The following is a 22,602-nucleotide window of genomic DNA, read 5'->3' as shown; positions in this document are numbered from 1 at the left end:
CTAATTTTTTGTATTGTTAGTAGAGTGGGAGTTTTACCATGTTAGCCAGCATGTTCTCGATTTCCTGACCTTGTGATCTGCCCACCTTGGCCTCCCAAAGTGCTGGTATTACAGGCATGTGCCACTGTGCCTGGTCGAGTTTTGTTTTATTTTATTTCATTTTATTTATTTTTTTGAGACTGAGTCTCTCTCTGTCGTCCAGGCTGGAGTGCAGTGGCATAATCTTGGCTCATTGCAACCTCTGCCTCGTGGGTTCAAGTGATTTTTCTGCCTCAGCCTCCCAAGTATCTGGGATTACAGGTGTGCGCCAACACGCTTGGCTAATTTCTGTATTTTTAGTAGAAATGAGGTTTCACCATGTTGGCCAGGTTGGTCTTGAACTCTTGACCTCAAGTGACCCACCCTCCTCCACTGTCTCCTAAAGTGCTTGGATTACCGGCATGAGCCACCATGCCCGGCCCACTTTAGAGCTTTTGATAACTTCCTGTACTGAAAACACAAATGCATTGCACAATTGGACAATGGCTATTTATTTGTGCCTCTTGTTCTCCCATCATATTGTGAGCTGAGCCTTCATCGTTGTAACTTTAAAGTCAAACTCAATGCCTGGAAGAGAAGGCAACTATATAAATATTTGTTAAATGAATAATGAAAAATGAATAAATGAAAAACGATTTCCTTTTTAGATTTATCTCTGGCTACTATTCTATTTATACAGTGAACTCTGCCAACCCCAACTGAATAGACATTTCCCAAGTAGGTCAAGTCCTTTCAAACTTTCTTGGTATTCCTCTACATGACTGAATCCTACAGTCTTGTTTTCCTAGGAACTTTCTATTCCAAGCAACTCGCTTGCACATCATGACCTTTTCTGTGAAGTATGTTCAACATGCAAAGACTGAAATGATAACTCCCTCATGTCCTTCTCTAGCACTTTGTTCCTTTCTCTGTCCTAGCAAGAACTCGTTTTAGTGGGAATAGGAGTTGTTAGCTTATTCTGCCTCCTCATGAGGACATGGAAACCGTTTGGTGGCAGGAATTATGCTTATTTAAAAAGTGCAGAATTGGTGTTATATAGTAGTCTATTTAATGTGGATTCTAGGAAACCTTACCTTTATTGGAATACCATATGCTGGAATACATCTTACTATTTCAATTTTCATTGATTTCTTTAAGGATTTGGGGAACAAATGGTTACAATGAATAGTAATTTTGCAGAATTCTAAGGATCTCACAAATATCTTGCCTTTTTTTTTTTTTTTTTTTTTTTGAGACAGAGTCTCTCTTTGTTGCCCAGGCTGGAATGCAGCGGCACGATCTCTGCTCATGATCTCTGCTCACTGCAACATCTGCCTCCCATGTTCAGGCAATTCTCCTGCCTCAGCATCCTGAGTAGCTGGGATTATAGGCGTCCAACACCACACCTGTCTAATTTTTGCATTTTTTGTAGAGTTGGAGTTTCACCATGCTGGCCAGGTTGGTTTCAAACTTCTGACCCCAAGTGATCCACCCACCTCAACCTCCCAAAGTGCTGGGATTACAGAGGTGAGCCACCACACCTGGCCATTTCTTGCTGTATCATCTCCTTTTAAACTAACCCTTTTTACGACCTCCTTTTACAAAATGGTGCAAACTTTTGGTTCACTTGAACTGGCACTTTAATTTGTCTTTGATCACTTGGATTTCTAACTTTTGACAACTATTTACAAATTCAAATGATAGTATTTTTTACTAAGATGATGATTTACTATAAATGAAACATGGAGTTCAACTAAAAAAAGTGTATTTTCCGTCAGGTAAACCATCAGGTGCAAAAGATTTCACGGAAGTGAACATTGCAATTCATTCTTAGACATCCAGTCAACTATTATGCATAAAATAAAGTATTTTAAAGAAATTTGTTGTAGACACTAATTTTTAAATGTTATCTAATCCTGTTCTTCTACCAACTGTCCTTACCTTTATCTCTATTTATCTGTTTACTATGTGTGATAATGTATTAGTAGGACTTTTATTTACTAGGAATCATTTTGAAGAAATAATATTACAATATGAAATGTGAACGAGGCGACTTTTTGCTATCATTCTGCTAAATAAATTGAGGAGAAAAAATTTCAAGGAATAGCGAGGCCAATGCAGAACAGAGGTAGAAATAACATAAAGAGACCTCTAGTTCCCTCAAAGTCATTGTGGCACATCAAGAAAGCCCCTTTTAGCTCAAGCAATTTAAAGTTTAGTTTCTGTTATTGCAAGTAAGATTTCTAACTAAGAAAAAAATTCAAAGTCACATTCTGGTATTTGAAGAAAATGAAGAGTTTGTATGAATATATAGGGCATAATTTAGCTAGAACATTATCTGTCTTCCTTCTATTCTGCCTCGTTTCAGGTGGCTGTGTCAGCTCATTATTTATAGAGTAATAACCTCCTACCAATGAAATACTTCAAGTCACTGACACCCACCTCCAGGGTTGTACCTTGAAATTAATCAATTAATCAATCTATAGAATAAGACATAGCTACAATATGCCCTACACAATGAGGAATGATTTTAGGAAGAAGGGATGGAATTACGTTATCAAAATTTGAATGTTGATACTTCATTGAAGTTACTGATGCTTTCTGTAAGAAAAGTAGCATGATGATGGTGTGTAGGTTGTAAACACCTTGCTTAGTGTTTCTCTAAAATTCATGAAGTGTTCTGAAGCTAAGTGGATACATACTCATAGTTTCACATTCTGTAGTCCACTCTCCACTGTCTCTGATACGTATCACCGTTTTTACAGGATCAAATATTTTGAGGACACGTGTACTATGAAGGCAGTTTTATATTTGTTAAATTCTCCACTGTTTCTGAACTCTTGTTTTTTTGTATTGTATAATAAGTATTAATAACCTGAAGTAGTAGTTTAATACTAATCTTACTGATATTTATTAACTTAGGGATTAATATTCTTATGTGTTCACTTAGTCATGTGTAATTGCACAGAAGCAATTGCTTAACAATAATATGGAACATTTATTGAGAGATTTTTGTATTTCAGGTAGTCTTGCAAGCACTGCTGGTATATTATTTTGTGTAATCCTTACAACTCAGAATGAGGTAGGTACTTCTACTGTCGTCTTCATTTTACAAATTAGAAAAATAACGGAAAAGAGTTAAGCAACTGTCTGAAGTAACGTAGTAAGTGTCAGTCAGGACATAAACTAAGATCTTATATCTGTAACCCTATACTCAGCACTTCTTCTGTTAAAAAGGTCACTGGATTAGGAGGCCTGATGTCAAGTCCCAACCCAATCGTATCATGTCATGGTGACTCTTAGCTTAGTTTCTGAAGTTTCTGATGTGATGTGTTCACTAAGACCTACCTACCTTGTAGGGGTGTGGTGGTTAATGGCAGCTTTGCTTCTGCAGTCCACAGGAGTTGATCAATATGTTTTTATCAGATGTAAAATCTACATCAAAGGCTCGCAGCTTGGGGTTGCTGGTAAACTAGATCCAAATTTTTTTTTATATATATATATGCTTTTTATGGATGGGTTGCCTGAGTTTGTACAATATTATCTAAAGAATCCACAACACCAAAAAGATGTAGAAGTGAATATCTAATTTACCTTCTAAATCAGGAGATCTTTGAAAAAGAAAAGAGGCATTATTAATAATTACATTGAGACAACATGTCCAAACCAGCTCCTTCTGAAAATAATATAAATACACATCTCTGAGTTTTAGTTCACTCTTATATACAAATGAAGAGATAAAGTTAAATTTTCCCTAAGCTTCCTTCCAGTTCTAGGATTATATGACTTTTCTCAGTTAAATTTAAATTCAACTGGCTCAATATGCCAGTCAGATCATTTAAGACTGCCTGTCGTTGTCATCTGTCATTTGAGAAGATAAACCTCATTTACTATTACAGTTAGCTAAAATATGATTATGAAAGCAAATGTGCAATGACAACAAAGAAAAAAATCAAAATGCAAATCCAAGTATAAATGGATTTCAATTTATTTTGTTATGTATCATTCAGGATGCCACATTTATCCATCTGCACAGAGAATTATGGAATGATGCACTGGTTTCTTCAAAGTCCTGAACATCAGCATCTTATATCAGAATAGAAATTGTTCAGATATTCACTAAGGTTTAGATTGGCAAGGGTTTTCATCTAACTCTGAGTGTGATATCATAACTCTACACTTGCTTTAAAGCCTCACAATAGCATCAACATACTTGATGTGTTGTTTGCTAGCTCCAGTGGTCAACTATCTTTAATGACAAAATAGACCAAGTATCCCAGCATTTTTGGTGCATTATAAGATGGTATTATTAGCATGTTGGACCATTGGCAAGGTTCTCTTGCTATCTCTCTTGATCCAGGACCCATGTCTTCTCTAAGTATACTTTAGGACTCTTTTAGAGCTTTGAGTTTATGATAAGGATAAACACACAGACCAGTGTCTGGAAACAATAAGTTGTTAAAAAATATTTGTTGGGTTGAAGGAAGAAAAAATTATAAAATTCCCAAAGAAAAGAATACATAAAGAAGGAATAGTGTTAACTACTCTTTTTGCTTGAGGTCATATGCTATTTATGTCATTAAATATAATAAAATATTATAGGCTAATGGTTTGATTCAGTACATATCTCCAGAAAGCCATGCTGCCTTTTTAAATTGTAGTAAGACAAACATAACATTAAATTGATCACTTTAACAATTTTAAAGTATACAAGTCAATGGCATTAAGTACAGTCACAGTGTTGTGCAACCATCACCACTATTTATTTCCAGAACTTTTCAATTTCCCCAAATGGAAACCCTGCACCCATTAAGCAGTCCCTCCATATCCTCTCGTCTTGCTAGCTGCTAGCAGTCACAAATCTACTCTCCATCTCTATCAGTTTTTCCATCCTGGCTATTTAGTATAAATGAAATAATGCGGCCTTTTGTGTCTGGCTTTTTTCACTTAGCATCATGTTTTCAAGGTTCATCCATGTTGTAGCACGTATGACTAAATAATATTCCATTGTATGGATATACTACACTTGTTTACCTATTTATCATTTTATAGATATTTGAGTTGATTCTACCTTTTTGCTACTGCAAATAGTGTTGCCATGACTATTTGTTTAAAAGTTTTTGTCTGAAGATTGTGTACTATTCTTTTGGGCGTACACCTAGGAGTAGAATTGCTGGGTCATATGGTAATTCTGTTTAACTTTTTGAGGAAGGAACTGCCATATGTTGCCTTTTTAACTAACTAAAATATGAACTATCTGACAGATACTGCAACCAACCCATCCATATTCATGCTCTTCCTCTCATAGCGTAGGACTGCTATTAGGAAGCAGCTGCCCAATCGGGGATTGTATTTCACAGTGCCCTGGCATTTAGGTGAGACCACGTGACTAATTCTTGTGAGTAGAATCTGAGTAGAAGTGCATGTATAAGGCCATTACTATGAGAAAGTGAATGTATTTTCTCCATCTCTGTTACCCCTTTCTCTAGCTTGATGTAGATGAGTACATTGAAAGTCATATGTCAACAATGGTAGAGCAGCCAGACATGGGGACCTTAGTCCCAAAATCATTTCTGGAGGAATCTGTTCTTGATTAAAAATACTATTTAAAATTTTTACATAAGTAATAAATACACTTTTAATATCTATGAGCTATGACATATACGAGGGTTTGTTTAATTCAACTGCTAACTTTATCTTAACACAAACTATAATTGGAAAAAGATAAGGAATACAAAGATGATAAGAGTTCTCTCCCCTCCTTTCTGCCCTCAGCCTATCGTGTCTACCTTCAATTGTTAAAGCTTTGCTGAAGCTGGAAGAAGAAGGTCAGGAAGCTCATCTAAACAGGGCTTTAAAGGGGTGCACAGGCTTATTGTCAAGACACAACTTACATGGAAGTGAATTTCAAGCAAGTTATTATAGCGTGTGCATCAGTACAAAATCTCTTAATTTTTTTTTTCTGAAGTTAAAGGCAGTAGGCTATTGCTGGAGCTTGGATGGAGATTGATGTTGGTTGAGATGGTTGGGTTGCGGGGAGAGAGAGGTGGACACAGAATGCATAGGGGTCACAATATGGAGGGTTCTGGATTCCACATGCAAAGTTAGCACTTTTCCCTATATGTGATGGGGAAACTACATATTCTAACTTGACCTCATTTATAGTCTTTAATCAATTTTGGAAGTGTTGCCCATTTTGGTGGCTAAGAAGTATTTCTCCTGTGACAATAATGCTTTTGAGGGTTGGTTCTGAAACAGCATAAAGAAAGGCAGAAGCTACAGGTTGTTAGAACTGTACAGGCTTGGCCATGATGATGTCCTGGTCCAAATTTAATTTTCCTGGAAAGTCTTTCACAAATGATGAATGAACAGGGCTTCTACCATCAGTTCTTCTGCAGTAAGCACTGAAACCACACACAGAAAAAAGTGAAGGACACATTTTCTGCAGAAACTGGTGATATTAAGCAAGAACCTGTCCTTTGTCTTGAGATATTTATTTCTTTCATTGTGTTGGACTGGAGAGATTTTGAATATCTTACTGTTTGTCACTCCAAAATAGGTCTTGTTGGGTGAGACTTTTTGACATCACAAGTAAAATATAGAAAATAATAAATTACCTGCCTTTGTCCCTAATTCTAAGCCAACATGCCTCTAGTTCTGAACTGGATTAGTTTAACTTGCCAAGCAAAAAGATGCTGGTTGAAGCTCATTGCTCATCCAAAGCTCCCTTGAACTCACTATTATCTCTTAGGGATGTAATCAGATTTCACTGAGATTTTGATCCTCTTCATAATTAATAGCAGACCATAACAGTGTTCCTATATTTACATATATTTAAACTATTTTGGTGTGATATAAATACTGTGTTCCTTATTGGTTTAGAGACAGAATATGATATTCATTTTTAAATAAATCCATTAAACTATTTTCCAACTGTAACCTTTATCAACTTTTATAATAATGGTTTAACTTTGTACTTTTCAATTATTTTACTTCCAGTTGGACTTTATTAAGGCATTACTTGGTTTCCTTACGGAGACAACATGCAGTTCCCTTTTCTTTCTAATTTCTCTTTTTAAATGCATTCTTAAAAACACTATTTATTTTGCCTTAGAAACCGTTTGTCCTTTATTTTTTCCAACAAAAATATTTGGGGTTTAATTAAAACTATCAAAAATGCCATTAAAAGATCATTAGTAAAAACACCTGCTGCCATTATTAGACACACTATTTTCCCTAAAGCCCAAAGGAAGCTTCAGCTTGCGGAAATGTGTGTATCATGTACTTTATGGAATTGTGTTGCTGGATTTTTGCTAGGGTTTGGAGATTTTTATCCATGCATCTCAGAAACTGCTCCACTTTGTACAGCCTGAGAAGTGCTACACCAAGTGAACCAAGTGCCTTACGATTTTGAATAAACTTGAGCTCCTGATCCAGGCTCCATTAGAACCTCACCTTCAATTTTAAATAGGAAGCAAGAGAAACTGGTAAAGTACAGGGAAAATCTGTACTCACCATTGCACTCCTGTAACATGAAGAGAATCCCAGATCTCTGCTGTCTGTAGCACATCTGTGATTTACCACTGGAAGGAGCTAGAGTAAAGAGATTGAAAGAGCACACCGTAACCAGGTATCAATGTGGTTAAAAATGACATAAAGGAAAATGATGAGCAAAAGCAAGACTGACCTTACATTCTGAAAGACAGAGACTTAGGTTTGAAATTTCATGGCACTGAGATACATAAGATCATTTAAAAATTTTGAAATGTAGAACTTGTGCGTATAAGTCGTAAGACAAAAGCTTGAAAGCCTGTCATTTTCTTTTATTTTGCTTGCATCAAAGATTTGAAAGGGAAACAGTAAAAGAGATGGAGAGGAAATCAGAGGCTATTACTCTAACTCAGAGAACCTTTAAATCTTTACACAAAAGGGATCTCAGAAGAAGAGATCTGCCACAAATATTTAACTCTTTATTGGGCAGACTTAACAATCTTCTTATCTCAAATAAGGCTAACATTTATTTGGCTTGACAGCAAAACTTTTTCTCAGTTAAAGACGACTGACAATTCAGTAAGTATGAGAATACAGGTAGAATTAAAGTTGAAATTCTACTGATTTTAAAAATATTATTACCTACTCCTTTTTTCCTGAAATATAAATTACTCTGTACTGAGAGTAAATCCTGGGGTCTACATTCTGTTTTTGAGGTGGAGTCTTGTTCTGTTGCCCAGACTGAAGTGCAGTGGCGTGATCTCGGCTCACTGCAACTTCTGCCTCCAGGGTTCAAGCCTCCTGAGTAGCAAGTAGCTGGGATAACAGACACCTGCCACTGTGCCAGGCTAATTTTTGTATTTTCAGTAGAGACAGGGTTTCGCCATGTTGGCCAGGCTGGTCTTGAACTCCTGGTCTCAAGTGATCTGCCCGCCTCAGCCTCCCAAAGTGCTGGGATTATAGACATGAGCCACCACGCCCAGCCGAGTCTACTTTCATAGTTAGAAATTTTTTCCCAATTTCTAAATTAACACAACTATTGATCTTTCTTATAGAAAATAGGTAAATTAATGAGTGTAAGTACAGAGGCATATCCAAGGCACATCTTGGAGTTTGGGTGCCAGGTCACTGCAATAAAGTGAGTCACAAATTTTTTGGTTCCCAGTGCATATAAAAGTTATGTTTACACTATACTGTAGCCTATAAAGTATGCAATAGCGTTATGTCAATAAAAATAATGTAGATACCATAATCAACAAATATTTTATTTCTAAAAATGCTAATGATTATCTGAGCTTCAGTGAGTCATAATCTTTTGGTGGTGGAGAGTCTTGCCTTGGTATTGTTGGCTGTTGACTGATCAAGGTGGTGGCTGACGGCTGTTGACTGATCAGGACAGTGGTTGCTGAGGGCTGATGTGGCTGTGGCAATTTCTTAAGACAACAATAAAGTTTGCTGTATTGATTAAGTTTTCCTTTCATGAAAGATTTCTCTATAGCATGCCATGCTGTTTGATAGCATTTTTACCCATGGTAGAAATTCCTTCAAAATTGGAGTCATTTCTCTCAAACCCTCCCACTACTTTCTCAACTAAGGTTATATAATATTCTAAATCCTTCATTGTCAGATTTCCATAATGTTCACAGCATCTTCACCAGGAGTAGATTCCATCTCAAGAAACAACTTTTTAAATTCATCCATGAGAAGCAACTCCTCAACCTTTCAAGTTTAATCATGAGATTGCAGCAATTAAGTTACATTTTCAGGCTCCACTTTTAATTCCAGTTCTCTTGGCATTTCCACCACATCTGTAATTATTTCCCCTACTAAAGTTTTGAACCCCTCGAACTCATCCATGAGGACTGGAATCAACCTCTTCCAAATTCCCTTTAATATTGATATTTTGACCTCTTCTCATGAGGCACAAGTTCTTTTTTTTTTAATTATTACACTTTAAGTTCTAGGGTACATGTGCATAACGTGCAGGCTTGTTACATATGTATACATGGGCCATGTTGGTGTGCTGCACCCATTAACTCGTCATTTACATTAGGTATGTCTCCTAATGCTATCCCTTCCCGCTCCCCGCACCCCACAACAGGCCCTGGTGTATGATGTTCCCCTTCCTGTGTCCAAGTGCTCTCATTGTTCAGTTCCCACCTATGAGTGAGAACATGCAGTGTTTGGTTTTCTGTTCTTGCAATAGTTTGCTCAGAATGATGATTTCCAGCTGCATCCATGTCAAAGGACATGAACTCATCCTTTCTTATGGCTGCATAGTATTCTATGGTGTATATGTGCCACATTTTCTTAATCCAATCTGTCATTGATAGACATTTGGGGTGGTTCCAAGTCTTTGCTATTGTGAATAGTGCCACAATAAACTTACATGTGCATGTGTCTTTATAGTAGCACGATTTATAATCCTTTGGGTATATACCCAGTAATGGGATGGCTGGGTCAAATGGTATTTCTAGTTCCAGATCCTTGAGGAATCGCCATACTGTTTTCCACAATGGTTGAACTAGTTTACAGTCCCACCAACAGTGTAAAAGTGTTCCTATTTCTCTACATCCTCTCCAGTACCTGTTGTTTCCTGACTTTTTAATAATCACCATACTAACTGGTGTGAGATGGTATCTCACTGTGGTTTTGATTTGCATTTCTCTGATGGCTAGTGATGATGAGCATTTTTTTACGTGTCTGTTGGCTGCATAAATGTCTTCTTTTGAGAAGCGTCTGTTCATATCTTTTGTGTACTTTTTGATGGGGTTGTTTTTTTCTTGTAAATTTGTTGGAGTTCTTTGTAGGTTCTGTATATTAGCCCTTTATCAGATGAGTAGATTGCAAATATTTTCTCCCATTCTGTAGGTTGCCTGTTCACTCTGATGGTAGTTTCTTTTTCTGTGCAGAAGCTCTTTAGTTTAATTAGATCCCATCTGTCAATTTTGGCTTTTGTTGCCATTGCTTTTGTTGTTTTAGACATGAAGTCCTTGCCCATGCCTATGTCCTGAAAAGTATTGCCTAGGTTTTCTTCTAGGGTTTTTATGGTATTAGGTCTAACATTTAAGTCTCTAATCCATCTTGAATTAATTTTTGTATAAGGTGTAAGGAAGGGATCCAGTTTCAGCTTTCTACATATGGCTAGCCAGTTTTCCCAGCACCATTTATTAAATAGGGAATCCTTTCCCTATTTCTTGTTTTTGTCAGGTTTGTCGAAGATCAGATGGTTGTAGATGTGTGGTATTATTTCTGAGGGCTCTGTTCTGTTCCATGGGTCTATATCTCTGTTTTGGTACCAGTACCGTGCTGTTTTGGTTACTGTAGCCTTGTAGTATAGTTTGAAGTCAGGTAGTCTAATGACTCCAGCTTTGTTCTTTTGGCTTAGGAATGACTTGGCAATGAGGGCTCTTTTTTGGTTCCATATGAACTTTAGTTTTTTCCAATTCTGTGAAGAAAGTCATTGGTAGCTTAATGGGGATGGCATTGAATCTATAAATTACCTTGGGCAGTATGGCCATTTCCACAATATTGATTCTTCCTATCCATGAGCATGGCATGTTCTTCCATTTGTTTGTGTCCTCTTTTATTTCTTTGAGCAGTGGTTTGTAGTTCTCCTTGAAGAGGTCCTTTACATCCCTTGTAAGTTGGATTCGTAGGTATTTTATTCTCTTTGAAGCAATTGTGAATGGGACTTCACTCATGATTTGGCTCTCTGTTTGTATTTGTCTGTTATTGGTGTATAAGAATGCTTGTGATTTTTGCACATTGGTTTTGTATCCTGAGACTTTGCTGAAGTTGCTTATCAGCTTAAGGAGATTTTGGGCTGAGACGATGGGGTTTTCTAAATATACAATCATGTCATCTGCAGACAGAGATAGTTTGACTTCCTCTTTTCCTAACTGAATACCCTTTATTTCTTTCTCCTGCCTGATTGCCCTGGCCAGAACTTCCAACACTGTGTTGAATAGGAGTGGTGAGAGAGGGCATCCCTGTGTTGTGGCAGTTTTCAAAGGGAATGCTTCCAGTTTTTGCCCATTCAGTATGATATTGGCTGTGGGTTTGTCATAAATAGCTTTTATTATTTTGAGATACGTTACATCAATACCGAATTTATTGAGAGTTTTTAGCATGAAGGGCTCTTGAATTTTGTCAAGGGCTTTTTCTGTATCTATTGAGATAATCATATGGTTTTTGTCTTTGGTTCTGTTTATATGCTGGATTACATTTATTGATTTGCATATGTTGAACCAGCCTTGCATCCCAGGGATGAAGCTCACTTGATCATGGTGGATAAGCTTTTTGATGTCCTGCTGGACTCAGTTTGCCAGTATTTTATTGAGGATTTTTGCATCGATGTTCATCAGGGATATTAGTCTAAAATTCTCTTTTTTTGTTGTGTCTCTGTCAGGCTTTGGTATCAGGATGATGTTGGCCTCATAAAATGAGTTAGGGAGGATTCCCTCTTTTTCTATTGATTGGAATAATTTCAGAAGGAATGATACCAGCTCCTCCTTGTACCTCTGGTAGAATTCGGCTGTGAATCCATCTGCTCCTGGAGTTTTTTTGGTTGGTAGGCTATTAATTATGAGGCACAAGTTCTTAATGGCATCTAGAAGGGTGAATCCTTTCCAGAAGGTTTTCAATGTACTTTGCCCAGATCCATCAGAAGAATCATGATCTTTGGCAGCTATCATCTTATGAAATGTATTTCCTAAGTAATAAGACTTGAAAGTTGAAATTATTTCTTGATTTATGGGCTGCTGAATGTATGTTGTGTTGGCAGGCATGAAAATAACATTAATATTTTTGTATATCTCCATCAGAATTCTTGGGTGACCAGGTGCATTCTCAATGAGCTGTAATATTTTGAAAGGATTTTTTCTTTTCTTAACGGTAGGTCTAAACAAGGTCTAAACAGTGGGCTTACAATATTTGGTAAACCATGTTGTAAACAGATGTGCTGTCATCTAGGATTTGTTGTTTTATGTCAAGAACACAGTTGGATTAGAATTAGCATAGTTCTTAAGAGCTATATGATTTGTGGAATGGTATATGAGCATTGGCTTCAACTTAACCTCATCAGGTGCATTACCCCCTTATACAAGAGAGTCGGCCTGTCCTTTGAAGCTTTGAAACCAGGCATTGACTTCTCCTCTCTAGCTACGAAAGTCTTTAGATGAAATTTTCTTTTAATATAAAGCTGTTTCATCTACAATGAAAACTTTTTGTTTCGTGTAACCATTTTCATCAATTATCTTAGCTATGTTTTCTGGTTAACCTGCCGCAGCTTCTACATTAGCACTTGTTGCTTCTTCTTGCACTTTTATGTTATGGAGACAGCTTCTTGCCTTAAACCTCTGAACCAACCTCTGCTAACTTTAAACTTTTTCTCTGAAGTTTCCTAACCTCTCCCAGCCTTTGTAGAACTGAAGAAAGTTAGAGCCTTACTCTGGATCAGGCTTTAGTTTAAGGTTTAAGGGAATGCTGTGGCTAGTTTGATGTTCTATCCAGACACAAATCATTTAGGACCTTACAAAAAACAAAACTCTGATATTCTATTTGGATTTATTAATCCTTTAGTAGATCATTTGTATAAAATACTGAAAATGTTGCATCTGTCATTGCATTGATCTTTAGGATTTATTTGCACAACCTTCGGACTTGTTTAATAATAATTCCTTATCAAGATCCTTGAGCATTTTCATTCCACTCCAAAATACACATAAACTGGGTGAAAGATAAAGACTTTTCCAGATAAAGGATAACTATCCTCAGTAATAAGTTTGTGGACAGCCCCATTCCTCCACTGAAAGCCTAACATAAAACTGGGTATATAAGGGAAAATACAAAAAGGACTGTCATGAAAACTAAAACGAATTGCGAGGAAAAAAAAAAAAAGGCAAAGGCCTATTCATTATTTTCTAGTAATCTAAAGTAGCAACTACACAGCCATTTGGCAAAATTGAGTTTTGACTTTTGCATCAGGAGAAAAATCTTTGTAAGCATTACTTTTTCATTATGCTCTTTTTATTGGTCATGGTTCCATGCAATATCTATGGTCGTGAAATTTATTCCTGTTTCAAAGCACTTGGAAAATATACTTAGTGCTACTTTGTCAAAAGAATAACTCCTTTTGTATTTGCTCAAATGTTTGCATTGTTTTTTCATTTAGCTCCAAAATGAATGCAATATGATTTATCAATCCAAGTATCAAAAGGATTCCTCAGAATGGCAAATTGTGACCAAACTTTAAAACACTAATTTAGAGGGAAGAATCTTTCCATGAAATTGTTGAGTCCTGGCATCATCAAATTCAGCACCATAGAAACACACTTTCTAAGGAAGTCATCAAAACAATGAGTATACTATCTTTGGGGCAGAATATAGATTTCTGCATTTTGGAGGTCAGATTCCAGAGTATAACAAAGACAAAAAAATGATGAATAAACCTACGTTTTGTGTCAATATATCTGATACAAAAAGTCCTTAGGAAAATAAATGCGAATGTGTTCCATTGAAGTAATTTGGAATGGGATCAAGAATACTGGATTCTGCTCTCGGCTCTGGCACTAAGTAGCTGTGGACAGTTTTGTAAATCACTTCACATTTCTAAATTTCAGGATTTGAATCCCAAAAGAAGGGGTTAGATGGTCTAAAAGTCAAAAGTTCCTTACAGATCTGCTGCTTTGTCATCAGTGGGCCTCTCTTTATTTGCGGGACTGGCAGTGGGGAATAGGAGGATGACATTTTCCATGGCATAAGCCCCAGATCTCTTAGAATTTCCAATGCATGCTCATACCTGAAAGGCCACTATTTGGAAAATAACTCCAACTTAACCTCTCTAGATTCTAAGTGATCTCTATTATGTCTGTATACATACATTTGTCAGTGTAGCTCCCCAAATACCTTAGTTCTTTTTTATAGACTAGTCTTGAAACCAAGGGATTCATATAAAGGGCCTCCATAGGGATCAGTCAGCAGGCAGCTGGTTAAGTCTCACACGCTGAGCCTTCTCCAGGAGTATGATATTTTCAATGTACTGAAAAGTAACACTAAAGAAGTACAGAATTTAAAGTACTTATTCTTGGAATTTTCTGTGAGTAATTTTGAAAGAACGAGAAAACAGTGGATGCAGTTGCCTGCATGACTTGGGTAATCAATGTGGCTGAATCTACTTCTAAAAAAAGTACGTAACAAATCAGTGGCCATGACTTTTTACTTAGGATACTGTGGCAATATGTTTTACTCCCAATAATTGTACACCTCTCTTCTTTTTATCCCTATTACCACTTGCCTTATTCAGACAACGTGTGACCTAGAACTTGGATGTTTCTTCCTCACTTGTCTTTTCTCTGAATGTATCCATCAAAATACCATTTTAAGCACGTTGCTTCCTGGTTTTAAAACCTTCAGTGTCTCTACAGGGTTTATTAATAATGGCTAAAACATACAATTTGGAATTTAAGGTCTTCCATTCTCTGTCCCTATCCACACGTGCTACTCTTACCTATAGCAAACTGTAGTCTTATTTATATATTTCCAGTAGATCCCTCCGCAGTATTCACTACCATGTGTTTGCTCATTCTGTCTTTTTAATTTTTTTTGCCTCAATGCATTGTCTCTCCTCTCCACCAGTGACATTCCATTCATCCTTAGAAACCCAGCATAAAAGCCAGCCTCCCTCATGAAGGTCACTCTGTTATCCTTAATCTCTGCCTTTTGACATAAAGAATTATGTTCATTATTGCATTATCACATTATATTTTATGTCCACAACCTGTGTACATGTCTTCCTCCAAAGATTATTCCATATCCTGTTCATCTTTTAATTCTCAGTGACACTCAGTAGAGTTCCTTGCAAAAAAATTTTTAAGAGAACTTTAATAAATTAATTCAATCAATCGCTACATCATTTTGACCATTTAAAACCATTTAAAATGAGTTTTTTGCTTTGAACTTATCCATTGAAATTTTAATTTACTCTACATTTACTTTTCCTTTTAAGTACAATCTGAGAGCATTTATATGGAAATTGTGACATTAAGTAATGAGTTTGATCCTAAATGAATCACTACCATGGAAATGATGTCGCCTTAGAATTTATCCAGATATTCTTATGTTATCCAATATATGTTTATGTGTGTGTGTATATATATATATATTTACTATCGATATATATGAAAAGAAAAATACCTCAAGTCGGGATCAAATTGAAATTTTGGCACTAGTCACACTTTTTCGTTATTGTTATTAGAGATTTCAAAAAGTTGTTTTTCCCCGTTTAATATATAGCACACCATAAAATTGTTTTTGAACAATCCTTGATTGAGTAATCACAAGTCTTATACAGTAAGAGCGTACACCCTATGTTCAACATAGAAAATCAGCCTATAAGTGAAAGAATGTGTATACATGTAAAAGAGAGAGCCAAAGGCAGTCGAACAGCTGAAATGGGGAAGAAAAATAGTTAAAGGGAACATATCATCTGCCAGGTAGGCAAAAGGTAAGTATAAATGACTAACAATCCAGTTAGAGAATTCTTTTTAGGCAGAGAAAGTGTGGCAGAGTAGAAAGTTATGAACTACATTGCATACCATGACAAAAATTCCCAGGGCAACCAAGTACCATTCCATTTTCAAATATATGTATGAGAAAAGCCATGAATAATGGATTTCGTATAACACCTTTGCTATGCATTATTTAAAATATTTGTGCTGACTGAAAGTGATCATAGTCTTTTTTCATTACAGTTTTGTGATGTGCTTAATATGCTCTGCTTGTGATATTAGTGTAGGGACATGATACTGGACATGTTGTTTTGAAGCCTACAACAGATTACAGAATTTAGATGGAATTGTAAGCATTTGAAAAAAAAATCTGTTGTAAAACATTAAAAAAGCTCTTCAATATCTGTACATTGTTTTGTCAGTAGAGGATAATGTAAAACCAGAATAGGTGCATGCTAAATTGTGCCTTGGTTAATTCTTCAGTTGAGTGTCATGGTTTATTCTGCATTTCGCATCTCAGCAAAATCTTAGGAGAGGGCTCTTTCCCCCCAACACCTATCTTCAACTTAGTGGAACTTATCCAGGCAAGATAGAGTTAAAATGCAAATAACTTTGTTGTGTGAAAATATCAGACTCTTCAACCAACATTTATACATTTAAACTTACTTCTCAGTTGGAAAGCATCTTAAAACCTGATGCCAAGTTTGGAAGCTACCTCAGAAGTTATTAAGATTGAATTGATTTTCTCACAAAGGAAAGTGCTGATGCATACTGGATATTAATTAAGGTATCACCAAGTTGTTTTTGCAGCAAAAATATGTTACATTTACTTAAAAATATTTAACAAATGTCCACCATGTTCCAGGTACTGTGCATGTGGTGCATCTATACAGTATATTTGTATATAGTAACAAATTATAGCTCTGTATGTGCACATACATATATGAACACATATGTGTTATAGAGCATATATTACAGAACTTGTACATGTATATGTATATGTATTTATATATGTGTTTATATGTATGTATAAAGCAGTACAACTAACAGACTTTAATCCTTACATACAAATGCCATTTTAGAGTCTGACTGAGTCCTAGGTCCACTGAGGGGTGTGAGTGTTTGTAAGTGTAGTTCTGATTGTTGAAATGGGCTGGTCTAGTATTCAGTCTAGTGTTTTCTCAGTGGTTGCTTTTGTTACATAAAGTATGCCTCATATTATGCTGCATACATTTTTATGCATACACAATCAGGTTTTATCACAATTTTATGCACAACTTAATGCATACATAATCAGAGTTAATGCTGCTGTATGTTAACAGAATTACAGCTCTTTGATTCACAGCTCTATCTGTAGACTCCAGAACAGTGCTCAAACATAGTAGATGTTCAGTAAAATTTGTTGAATAATAAATGAGCGTCTACATTTTTTGCGTGTGTGTGCACGTGTGTGATTACTATTTTCCCCATTTTGAAAGATGGTTGAAACTCAGGTTTAAGAGGAATTAGGATAATACATAATAATTTTAGTGGAATATACATCATATATATGTAATAACTAAAACCATCTATCCTTTTGGAGTGCTTAAGTAAGAGCCATGTCCTGGGCTAAGCCTATTCCATAATTTATCTCATCTAACCTTCACATACCACGTAGGTGGATTATTATTCTCATTTTACAGATGGAAGCACTGAAGCTCAGAGTGGTTGAGTAAGTTTGCACAATATCCTAATGTGAGCTATTGGCAGAGCCAGAATTTAAAATGGGTCTTTTTCTTTCAAAAATTATGTTTATTTCAATAGTTTTTGGGTTACAGGTGTTTTTTGGTTACGCGGATGAGTTTTTTAGTGGTGAATTCTTCTATTATTATTATTATATTATTAATTTATTTTTACCTTTGCTTCACCTTTTCTAGTTCTAAGATTTTAGTGCACCCATTACTCGAGCAGTGTACACTGTACCCAATATGTTGTCTTTCATTTCTCATCCACCTTCCAGCCTCCGCTCCCAGGTCCCCAGATTCTACTATATCATTGTAAGTTTTAGCATCCTCATGGTTTAGCTCCCACTTATAAGTAAGAATATACTCTATTTGGTTTTCCATTCCTGAGTTACTTCATTTACACATTAGTCAGGGCTCTCCAGAGGGACAACACGAATAGGATATATTAACATATGAAAGGGAGTTTATAAAGGATAATTTACTCACATGAACACATGGTGAAGTCCCATGATAGGCTGTCTGCAAGCTGAGGAGCAAGGAAGTCAGTAGTGGCTTAGTCTGAGTCCCAAAACCTCAAAAGTAGGGAAGCCAACAGTGCAGCCTTCAGTCTGTGGCCGAAGGCCCGAGAACCCCTAGCACACCACTGAAGAGTCCAAAGGCCGAAGAACCTGGACTCTGATGTTCAAGGGCAGGAAGCATCCAGCATGGGAGAAAGATGAAAGCTGGAAGACTCAGCAAGCCAGCTTATTCCACCCTCTTCCACCTGCTTTTACTAGCCCTGCTGGCAGCCAATTGAATGGTGCCCACCGAGATTGACGGTAGGTCTTCTCATAGTCCACTGATTCAAATGTTAATCTCCTCTGGTAATACCCTCACAGACAAACCCAGAAACAACACCTTACATCCTTCAATTCAATCAAGTTGACATGTTGACATTTAATTTTATCCATTACAACTTAGAATAATGGCCTCCACCTCCATCCAAGTGGCTGCAACATATATTATTTCATTCCTTTTTATGGCCAAGTAGTATTCCATGGTGTTTATATACCACATTTCAAAAAAAACTACCCATTGGTCAATGGGCACTTAGATGGGTTCCATATACTTGCAGTTGTGAATTGTGCTGCTATAAACATGCATGTGCATATGTCTTTTTCATTAAATGATGTCTTTTCCTTTAGGTAAATACTCAGTTGTGGGATTGCTGGATTGAGTGGTGGATCTACTTTTAGTTCTTTAAGAAATTGCCATACTGTTTTCCACAGTGGTTGTACTAATTTACATTCCCACCAACAGCGTAAAAGTGTTTCCTTTTCACCACATCCATGCCATCATCTATTGTTTTTTGACTTCTTAATAATACCCATTTTTGCAGGAATAAGGTGGTATCTCATTGTGGTTTTAATTTGCTTTTTCCTGATTATTAGTGATCTTGAACATTTTTTCATATGTTTGTATATCTTCTTTTGAGAAATGTGTGTTCATGTTCTTTGCCCACTTTCTGAAAGGATTATTTGTTTTTTTTTCTTGCTGATTTGTTTTAATTCCTTGTGGATTCTGGATACTAGTCCTTTGCCAGATGTATACTTTGTGAATATTTTTTCCCATTTTGTGGATTGTCTGTTGATGTTGCTGATTTCTTTTGCTGTGCAGAAACTTTTTAGTTCAATTAGGTTTCATTTATTTATTTTTGTTTTTGTTGCATTTGCTTTGATGGTCTTGTCATGGATTTTTTTGCCTAAGGCAATTTCCAGAAGAGTTTTTCCAATGTTACCTTCAGAATTTGTATGGTTTCAGGTCTTAGATTTAAGTTTTTGATCCATCTTGAGTTGATTTCTGTATGTGGTGAGAGATGGGGACCCAGTTCCACTCTTCTACATGTGGCTCGCCAGTTTTCCCAGCACCATTTATTTAATAGGGTGTCCTTTCTCCAATTTATGTTTTTCGTATGCTTTGTTGAAGATCAGTTGGCTGTAAGTATTTGGCTTTATTTCTGGATTCTCTATTGCATTCCATTGGTCTAAGTGTTTATTTTTATACTAGTACCATACTGCTTTGGTAATTACAGCCTTGTGGTATAATTAGAAATCTGGTAATGTGATGCCTCCAGATGTGTTCTTTTTGCTTAGTCTTACTTTGGCTATGCAGGCTCTTTTTTTGGTTCTATATGAATTTTAGGATTGTTTTCTCTACCACTGTGAAAAATAATCATGGTATTTTAATTCAAATTGCATTGAATCTGTAGATTGCTTTGGGCAGTATGGTCATTTTTACAATATTGATTCTTTCCATCAATGCTATGGGATGTGTTTCCATTTATTAGTGTCATCTGTGATTTCTTTCCGCAATGTTTTATAGTTTTCTTTGAAGAGTTTTTGTTTTGTTTACCTCCTTGGTTAAGTATATTTCTAGGCTTTTTTTTTCTTTTTCTTTTTTTTTTTTTTTTTTGCAGCTGTTATAAAAGGGATTGAGTTGTTGATTTAATTCTCATCTTGGTTGTTGTTGCCCTATAGCCATGCTGCTGATTTTTGTACATCGATTTTGTGACCTGACACTTTACTGAATTTGTTTATTAAATCTAGGACCCTTGTGAATGAGTCTTTAGGGTTTTCAATGTATACGATCATATTATCAGTGAAGAGCAAAAGTTTGACTTTCTCTTTTCCAATTTGGACACCCTTTATTTCTTTTTCTTGCCTGATTGCTCTGGTTGAGACTCCCAGTAGTATGTTGAATAGAAGTGGTGAAAGTGAGCAACCTTTTCATGTGCTAGTTCACAGCGAGGATACTTTAAAACATTTCCCTATCCAGTAAGATTAAAACGAGTTTTGTTTTCTGATGCCAAAAGTCCCACTTTAATAAAGTTTGCAACATTTCCAATAGTTCAGATGCCAGCATTTCCTGACCATTGGACCTAATTGACTATAATAAAGAATGCATACTGCAAATTTTGCAATAAACTAAATTGTTATTAATATTAGTGTTAGTAGAACCATGAGAGCCTGCCTAAAATTATTCAGAATAAGGGAGCAAGTGTTTGGCTAGGCTTCTTCCCTTGATTGCAAAATTCTTTGGTACAAGAGCTTTGATTTTAACTTCATAAAGTAGAAATAAATTCCCAGCCAAACATCTAAATTAGTATTTGAATGTTTTATTTAAGCCAAGCCAAGAATGATTATTTTTTAACTTATAAACCGTATGTACAAAGTTAGTATAATATACATACAAAAATGTATGTATTATAAACATACAGCTCACTGAAGTTGCACAAACTAAACACACCTATGTATTTGACCCCAAGATTTTTAAAAAAACAGAATGTTACCAGGACACTATGAGCACTCTCTTCTCCCCTCCACCTGCCCATGATCCCTTACAATCATGAATTCTTTGCCCCGACCCAAGCATAACCACTATCCTGACTTCTCAACTTCAGTCAGTATAGATTAGCATTGCTTGTTTTTGTATTTTATGTAAGTGGTATCTTGATCTTTCTTTTTTTTGCATATGGTTGTTCTTCATGTTTTATTTAATCATGCAAATAGATTACAGTTTATTTATTAGTACTTCTGCTAATGAATATTTGGGTTTTTCCAGTTTTTGCAGTTTTGCAGTGCTTTTCTGAATATTCTAGTACCTATTTTGATGAACATATTTGCACATTTTTGTTGAGTTTATATTTAGGAGTGGACTTACTGGGTCATATGTATATATTCAACACAGTAGTTATCACCAAATATTTTTCCAAATTTATGTTGCCAGCAGTAATATAAAAGTTCCGGTTGCTCTACATCCTTGCCAATATGTCATCTTTTTCATCTTTTTTTTAATATTAGCCATCATAATGGGTGTAAAGTAGTATTTCATTATGATTTTAATTTACATTTCCTCATGACAAATAGATATTGAACACTTTTCATATGTATATTGGTAATTCTTTTGTAAAGCATGTGTTAAAGTTTTGGTCCATTTTTCATTTGGGATGTCTGACTTTTTGGGTATTAATTAGTAAGGGCTTATTTTATATTTTGGATACAAGCCCTGTGTTGGAGATATCTATCTATCTATCTATCTATCTATCTATCTATCTATCTATCTATCACTTCTTTGTGGAATGAGAGTAAAGATTGTATATAGAAAGCGATAGTTTAAATATATATGTATTTTCTCGTGTGTGTGTGAAAGAGGGAGAGAGAACAAGAGAGACAGCAAGAGAGAGAAAGGCTAAATTTTCTGAACATTATGTAACAAATGCTTGAGTTCCTATGACTATTACTCATTTCATCTTCTTTACCATGTGGGTTCCTAACATAGTGCTCTCAAAGACATATAGGGAGAAAAAGGTACTGACTTCCTGGTGATTTGCAAAATAAAATTCTTTGAGATTAAGACATTTACATTTCTTCCAGACTGAAAATGAAAAAAAAAAGAGGACATGGAAATTGTTTGTCAGGGAAACCCTAAGCAATGTATTTGGCAAATTCATATAGTAATGAAACTTTGGACCTACATAGGGTTGGGTTAAATTTATTTCAAACATTTTCTACTCTTAAGCAAAACCAAGAATTTAAACGAGAACAACTTTTACAAGCCTGAGTTGAGTTTCAATGCTCGAATGTCAAATAATATTAAATCTCAATTTCCAAGGGTTAGACACAGCAAGACGCCACTTGCTCTTTTCATGGCAAGACTCTCAACATTCTTTGTAGAGCTTGTCATGGTGTGTGTCCCAATTGCTGTCAAACAGGCTGCTATGCATTTTGCTAAATGTAGGTTTGAATTAAAAATCTTCAGACATTTATAGAAAAGTAGTTTAGGTATAGCTGAGGGGATTCTGGAAAAGATAAATGACCTTA

The 22,602-nt window shown here is 35.9% G+C and overlaps 1 long non-coding RNA gene across 2 annotated transcripts in view; it reads right to left on the bottom strand.

The window, feature by feature from the left end:
• Nucleotides 1–392: 392 nt before the first annotated feature.
• LOC103880480 overlaps nt 393–22,602 on the bottom strand; it is a 37,314-nt gene continuing 15,104 nt past the window's right edge. The window contains exons 3-5 of one of the 2 annotated variants that reach the window (XR_004179749.1): nt 7,534–7,611; nt 3,371–3,490; nt 393–606 (exon numbers count right to left, since the gene is read on the bottom strand). This is a non-coding gene — a long non-coding RNA (uncharacterized LOC103880480). Of the gene's footprint in view, nt 607–3,370; nt 3,491–5,912; nt 6,000–7,533; nt 7,612–22,602 lie in introns of those variants that run through there. The other variant, XR_004179750.1, reaches the window with a different exon arrangement.

Source organism: Papio anubis, chromosome 18 (genome assembly GCF_008728515.1).
Source record: "Papio anubis isolate 15944 chromosome 18, Panubis1.0, whole genome shotgun sequence".
NCBI lineage: Eukaryota > Metazoa > Chordata > Mammalia > Primates > Cercopithecidae > Papio > Papio anubis.
Note: the sequence above shows the minus strand (reverse complement) of the source record. Positions and strands in the feature narration are given on the sequence as shown.